Source organism: Dendronephthya gigantea, unplaced genomic scaffold (assembly GCF_004324835.1).
Source record: "Dendronephthya gigantea isolate DGI-Jeju-01 unplaced genomic scaffold, DenGig_1.0 000108F, whole genome shotgun sequence".
In the NCBI taxonomy this organism is placed as follows: Eukaryota; Metazoa; Cnidaria; class Anthozoa; order Malacalcyonacea; family Nephtheidae; genus Dendronephthya; species Dendronephthya gigantea.
Window position 1 is genome coordinate 218720 of NW_021163118.1, and position 8031 is coordinate 226750.

At 37.2% G+C, this 8031-nt stretch overlaps 1 long non-coding RNA gene across 1 annotated transcript; it reads right to left on the reverse strand.

The window, feature by feature from the left end:
- Window positions 1–987: 987 nt before the first annotated feature.
- On the reverse strand, window positions 988–7384 carry LOC114534858. The gene is made up of 4 exons (XR_003688168.1): window positions 7302–7384; window positions 4073–4610; window positions 3192–3436; window positions 988–2256 (listed from the first exon to the last, which is right to left on the reverse strand). It is a non-coding gene; the product is annotated as an uncharacterized LOC114534858 (long non-coding RNA).
- Window positions 7385–8031: the final 647 nt, after the last annotated feature.

The window sequence follows — 8031 nt, forward strand, 5'->3', positions numbered from 1 at the left end:
TACAGGCGCTATCCGGCTAATTTGAATTTCAAAGGTGTCCGTTTTTTTTGACTCACCCTCTATTATGGCTTGCGACGTTGTTTGTGCGCGCGGTGAAATTTGGCTTATGGAAGCTACAGAAGTATAGTAAAGCACAAATTCTAACCATTTAGTGCATTACCGAAATTCAAAAAACGATAAATTTTTGAAAGAAAGCTTACGACGTGAAATTTGACGCTAATGAAATAATTGCATGCACTGAATGTTAATAGCCTTCATGTCTGTATGACGCTAAGCATCAACCATAACATGAAGCGCACAAAATAGCATTCGATTGGGCTAAAATGATATAACCCCACTATTTCCTTTACAAGCCTTCTACTAAGGAACTGAATACGTTTCTGGGAGTATTTCTGTGTAACACATTCTGCGCTTCTTCTATAAAGTTGTAACATTGCAAATGTTTAATCTAATATGTTGAACCAAATCCAATGCGATTGAACGAAATTCCGGCAAACGTTTCAACGAACGGTCAGTCAAACGGTTGAACGCTTTTGGACCATTTTTCAAACGTTTTTTACCAAGCGTTCGAACGGGCAATTTCGAACGATGAACGATCTCAAAAATCGTTTCAACGAACGCTTGAAGCGTTTGAACGGCAAACGAACGGATAACGAACGATATTTTTGAACGAACGAAATAGCGTTAACGTACGTTTTCCCGTGGAAGGTCACAAATACAGTTTTCAAAGTTCTTTCAAGTGAGAAAACAAAAACAATATATTGCAATTTCCCTTTAAAAATGGCATTTTCAGCGTTTTGTGACCATTATGTTAAAAAATTTCATTCCCAGTACTCAATTTATGCAAAGTTTCTTTATAGAAGTTTATTAGAGAAATCAAAACTGTTTTAATATATTGTGATGGTATAAATAGCTGGCTTATATTGTTTTTGGAGCAAAAATAGGGTAATGCAGGGCAAAAATGAGACAGTGGGGCTAAATGAGACAGTCTGATTCTTTGGCGTTTATATGACGTTGTATTTAATTATTCATCATCCCAGTAATCATCGCAGACTCTTAACATGTATTTCAAAGATCACTTTGGCTAACAGGCTCTTATTTTGCTCCGCAACTTGAGTAAATATAATATTTTATTCATATCTTGTATCGATAGTTGATGGACAATAATTCATTGCTTGTTACTTTGTCCGTGTCAAGTGATCTTTATTATGCTTCCATGTCGCAGATTTAATGGTCTTAAGAGTTTTCTACGGTTCAAATTATTGGTACACATTTTTTTTGTTTGACCGTCAAAATATTTGATAATACCCCCTTCGGGTCAAGCAGGCCGGAACACAGTTTTATTCATTCGGACAATGGAAGGAGTAATCCTTGGTACCTTATCTACGCTTTCACTGCAGGTTCAAGATTTCTCTTTCGTATTATTCCTGGCAGTTCTTTACAGGCATAACCTGTGAAAGATCCCACTGAGTTGAGACATCATGTCATTTATGATGACAGCAGAGCAGCCGCTCCTTTTGTAAATCATGGGTCGAAGTCTCTCACTTCGACCAGTCTCCGTGTCCATACTGATGACGTCATTTATTGTCTGATCACTCTTATCCTCACCACCAAAACAATGATCATATTAGCTCAAGTGACTGCGGAAATGTCACTAACAGGCTGATTAAACGATGGACTAATATCCGACCTAGTCGTTGTTACACCGAAGAAAATATTTTTCATTAACAAGTTGTGCTTTGTGGCTCAGTCATTGTCGTCAGTGGCTTTGCAGTATAAGGTGAGGTAGGAGCAATCTCATCAATGGCATTCAATGTTTTTCTTTCATTCGAATCATATCCTACCATTATATATATCATTTTCTTTAAAAAGCTATGACGTCATGAGTATTTGATTTGACTGTCCGTTAAGCACCAAAACATTGTCCATCGCAAAGGCTGTTGGTTCATCTTCAAAACTACGATCTTGTCACTTCTTTCGTTGCCGTGGTTACCACCAACGACAAGGATATCATTGTTGTAAACACGTGATGCTGATGCTCCTCGAGTATGATTTAACTGTGTCAACGGAGTTGACTTCTTTTCTCCCATGCCATATTTCTCGAGAGAATTTAATACCTTGTCGTATCCTGGGCCAAACAAACCACGAATATTGTCTAATATCTTCATTGTTAACTGAACCTGTGTAATCCAAAGCGCTAGCACCATTCATGCTTGAATTATTCCTTGAAATTCTTGGCTCATCATCATCAATTTCCTAAATTGGAAGTAAATTTCCTTTAGCCTCGTTGATTGGTCGATTATGCATAATGTTGCCGAAGTTTAAATTCCTATCCGCAACGTTACCGATAAAAATGTTTTGCGCCGAGTTAAGGTGTAGGCCCCGCGGAGAGTAAGCAGGTTCCGTGTAAGAAAATAATTAGCACCTCTGAGGTTTATTAATAATCGCAAATGAAAGACAAACAGTTGGTACTCAAAACTCGTGTTAGTAATGATTTATCGCATGTAATATTTTATTTACAATGACGTTAAGATGAATGCACAAGTAGAGATTTTTGCTGCATCCATTGTATGTATTATCCTGAAAATCAACCTCGGTTGTATGATAAACTACTCCGTTAAAACGGTATTTGAAACTAGGTTACAAAGCAGTAGTTAAAACTAGGCATGTAATATTTACTTTACTAAGATTTAAGAAGAATTCTCAAGCGGCGAGATTTGCTGCATGCATTATGAATTATGCTGAAAATCAACCACGGGAATTCTCTACGAAGGATGATTTATGAATACACGCGAGAATTTATGTCGTTTTAAAGAAAGGCAAAATCCAATACGAGATAAAATTTTTGGGACAGACTATACAAACAATTTTCTCCGAGGTGAACCAAAATAATGGTATTTCGTTGAGATGTAGTAAAATGAGGACAATTTTCGTCTGATAGGTAATTGACGTTTTATTTTTATGTCTTGCCAGACTTTAATTCTTGTACCTATCTTAATAGTTCTACAGTATAATTATTCACCTCCGGACAAAGATATATAAGGCTAATTAAAAGCAATTACATGTTCGTGAATATTTCGCAACTAAGTTATCATTTTTGTGAAAAAAATATGACTGATTAGGGAAATTCTTTTTTATTTAAAAACTTTTAATACCAGGGAATAAAGTTGATTTCAACTCCGGAATCTTACCCCGAGAAAATCTTTCGGTCATCCAAAAGTTTCCTGCATCAGAGGATCTCTGCTGATCCTCGTTAGAGGAGAGAAGATGTCGTGATATACGAGTGAAACAAAATACATGATCTCTGTGTTGGTAGTCTGAATCCTTTGGAATTTCCTGACAAATGAAACAAAGTAGATAATCGCTGACTTCTTGAAAATGAGTCACGTGATAACCTTGCACGAATATGATCTTTGGCACTGGGATCGTTTGATTCCTGTTGAGAAAAGGAACAGAATAGATTACGTCTAAATCTACTTTCAAAGTAACCAAATTGAAAGCTGGATTAATTTGTAGGAAATAGCGAGGTTTGGTCAATACATTATCCAGTTCCAATTTTTTAACTTAATCTTGATATGGTCTTAATCAAAGCCGAACTATGCTCCAAGCCTTATCGTACATGAATCTAATTTGAGGTCCGAATCAAGGCTTGACGCGGTTCTAGTGAACTGGAACGCTAGCTGTGCGAAAATTTGAAGCCAAGATGGCGGAATATGAAGCCTTTCGTGTAGGTATGGTCCAGGCCTGAACGCGGAAATTTCGTAGATATTTTAATTTTACCTTTGAAATTTCTGCGCCAGAGGCTTAGATCGTACAAGAAAGGCTTCATGTTCCGCCATCTTGGCTTCGCTCATTAATGAGGGAAAGTCAAAGAGCTAGTGTTGTTTCAATCTTATTTGAGTTCACTGCGCGGTTCTAGGGCTCATTCCGGCAACTGACTCTAGCTCTATGATTATCACTACTAGAATTCTTTTAGCTCAGCTGTGTTTAACACCCTTTTGTAACTAGAACAGTCATGCAGTGCACAATGGTAATAATAGTAATATAATACACGGAATACATTATTTCTTACCTGCAACACCTGTCTACACAGACAAACGAGATCAACTTCCCACCTCCACAGCGTCATACGAACAACAGTCCCTCGGACTTATATGATTATCGTTATTGGCGGTTAGGATAAGAATGATCAGGCATTAAATGACGTCATCATGTATGACACTGAGACTGGGCGAAGAGAGAGACTTCCATCCATGATTTACAAAAAGAGAGGCTGCGCTGCTATAATCATGAATGACGTCATTCTCGCGTTCGAAGAATCGAATCAGGAGCAGGAATGTCTCGACCCAGTGGTCAGGGCCGAAACTGGGAGGATAATTGGGGGTGTGATTATTCATATATGCAGTTCTGCCCGGGGGATTTCTTTTGTGAGTGCAATAGCATACAAAGAAAATCCTTCGGGTAGAATTGAATATATGAATAAACACCCCCCAAATTAATCACAATATCGTTGATATGTTTTAGAAAATTAATACAATGGAATTTGGTTTCTTTTAGTAGATCTCCAGACAGGGTAACCTCTCGAAGAAACTAGTAACCACTCGAAGAATCTATTGATAAAAATAAATAAATAAATAAATAAACATTTATTTTAGGATTGTTAAATTGTGTTCTGATGTAACCTGAACTTACACAGAGAAAATTAATGCATTTATATTCTAAACATGTTTTAATGAAATTAGCACCGCATTGAAAATAATTTTCCAGGGTGGTTAGAGTTTCGTTAATGACTGGGTTCTAATATGTGCATAAAACGCAAAACCTCAACCTCAAAACCTCTCAGTCCTTTAAAGACCTATATATAGTCTTTTGTAGCCGAAACCTTTTATAGAGACAACTTTGGCACAAATTGTGTCGAAGTGATTTTATAGGGTCCCAACTAGGTACATATTTTACGAGAACAAAAAAGTGACATTTTAACATCAAAACACGACGCATGCAGTTATTGGCGATTCTTAGCTTTTCAAGCGCAAAAAGAGGCTGAAAAGGGTAATAGATATATACCCTGTATTATTTTGTTTACACAATGTAAGGCAAAGTTGCTCAATTTATCAAAATTGTAGTTACAGTGTACAAATTAATAGTGCATACATGGCGATCCTTTTGTGGTTGGAACTGAAAAGGGTTCTTACTGTCGGGCTGACACACTAGTCTGCATGTAGTTACAAGTTGCAGTCGCTGTCCTAATGCATTCTTGTGTAATATAAAGTGCTATTTGTATGCGGTCAAAGAAAATTTATGGCTTTGGTTTCAAGTTACCGGGTCCCAAAAAACTATCTAATTTTTACGTGCGTATATTTTTGATGCAAACACTTCTGGAACTGGAATTATGATCACTGTTTACACTCAAACTTTTGATGGATCTACTTTGCATTATTTTTTCTGAATAAAGAGCCCGGTTGCCTGGCAACGTAAAAATTTACGTGATAAAGCCATATCACGGATGACGCGTCAGCATTATAAGTGTTTTAGATAGCGTTTCCAGTCCCTGTCTTTTGGATTGTCTATGGTATTACAAATCAGCAGCGGGCGAAATCCCAGCCTTTCCTGCAATTTGATTGGCTGTAGCAGCGGGCGGAATTTTACGATATCTGACCACGGTCCGGAATCCTATATTTTATACTCGAGCGAAGTTGGTTTTTCTAAAGATTTATTCGCAAATTTTTGACTTTTTTTTTAATTGTGGGCCAAATGATTGTCACGATAAATTTTAGTAAATTAAACGAATATTATTGAGGTTTTGATTGTTTATGTTTTTGTCGCCATTACTGAGCCTGACTACACTTTGACTCGGTCTGCGTCATTTTTGATACCCCGGGAAAATATTTTTTCTATCCGGACCTTGCAGCCGGTAAATAACATATATTTTATGCTATACTGAAGCTTTTAATATACATGCTTGGTGCATATATATTCATTGACAAGATAAATTGTTGTTTATATAATGAAAATCGAAAAAATTAATATTTATACGTAGAATTCGTTTTTCATCTGGATCTCATATAAAATTATACGTAATGTGGTATATATGCATACGTACTTAATATCACAAAACATGGACAAAAGTTTAAAGTAGGTTACCGCTTAATGATTATGACGTATTTGGCATTGTTTCCTAATGCTTTACGCGGCATTTTGAAAATATATTGTCAGCCCATATCTCACTACTGGGCATGCGCATTAATTTTCATTTAAACAACAAATTTCGAATTATTACAATCCCGATCCGTGGAGAAGGAATTTTATTATTTTTCGTCGTCGCAAGTGTGTTTTGCAACAATCTCGAAACCAGAGCCCGCAATCTATCGGGGGAAGGAGATTTTGCAATTGGTGTGAAATATATTTCAAAATACAAAGCCTTCGGCTAATTTGTACACAGAGCTTGGGCGGACATACGACCACACGCTCGATGAAAATCGTATTTCATTGTATCTACCTACATTAGTTTTGTCTCGGAATAGTTGTGATGCACAACTATCGAATCTTAGGTCAATTTTCCGATGCGCGTTTTGATTTTTCTCACAGGAAACGGGAACTCCTTCACGCGTTGTTTTAATGCTTTTCGATTATGTTTAGGTTTAATTGGGGTAAGAATATATTTAATACACATAGATTTTGCCATTTTGGTTCTATTTTAATAAAATTGACAGGAATATCCCGCATATCTATAAGCTATTTCACCTTTTAAAGATATGTTCGCGTACGGCGCGTTGACACGTCACACACAATTGAAGAAGAACACGAATTAACATTCAAGCACCAACACAACACGAACATTTACATTCACGAACACATTACACATATTACACGCTAGTATAAGTTAGTTAACGCTTGCATATGAATATGAATATGATCTTTAGTGTTCAGAAGCTTTGTATTGAAAAGCTGGCAGGCGCCACGAACTTAACGCCAGAGCAGGCGTCTGGTTGTATTCAAAGAAGCCAAGTTTATTGTAGTTCGTTCGCGAAGGAACTCGCTAGAAGCTCTTGGTGATCGAAACATTTACTCGTTGAAACTGAGCTCTTACGAGATTAGACAAACTCAGAGTGGATCCATTTGTTCTCTCGTAAAAATTCCTCGTTCATCTTTGTTCGCATTTTGAACACGACACTCGGAAGCGAATAATATCGAAGCTTCAAGCAAATCATACGGACCAATTTGCCTGGCAGTGGCGTTGATTTCGTGTAATATCGCATTTCACAGTTGTCTAAGAGAAAGAACAAACCTTAAAAGAAACTTACCAGTGATTTTCACAGCAACATTCGGCGAAACTTAAGCTTGTTTGTTACATGCATTTGTTACACAATCTGCATGTGAAGACGACTGAACTTAATGATTGCGAAATGATTAATGATCATGTGACGCTTTACTTCAAATACTTCAACTTCCTGTATAAACATGAAGCGATTTGCAGCTTATGCCGATCAATGTATGTATTGCAATTACAAAAGAGAACAATTATGAAGGAGAGAATTGTCATTAGAACTTAAAATATATAAATTCAAACTAATAGTTGTAAACATTTGTGTACAGACTTATGAAGTAATGGGTTCAAAATATTGCATTCGTTGCTCACGGGAGGTTTTAGGAGCCGATTACATGGACCGGTCCGCCTTGCCAGACGGGCTAGCAAGTTTCCTATATTATCGCAAGCAATTTTTTGACGTTTCGGTTACATACGAACTTTCATCCCGGCTTGCCAAGCTGGCCCGGTATTGTCAACCGAGCTAGCCCGTCTTGCCGTGCTAAAATTTCGCATGTAATCGTTACAGCCCGGCAAACCGGCTGGGAATTAGTCAACGCACGCGCAGTGTAAACACATGTATAAACAACAATGGCTTCTGCGTTTACTAAATTTTCTTCGTTTGCTAAATTCGCAAAAATTACTCAAATAATCGTTTACTAAATTTCAACCCGGGAAAGCGGGCTAGCCCATGTAATCGTCCCCTTAGTTTGGAGATGTCATTCGGT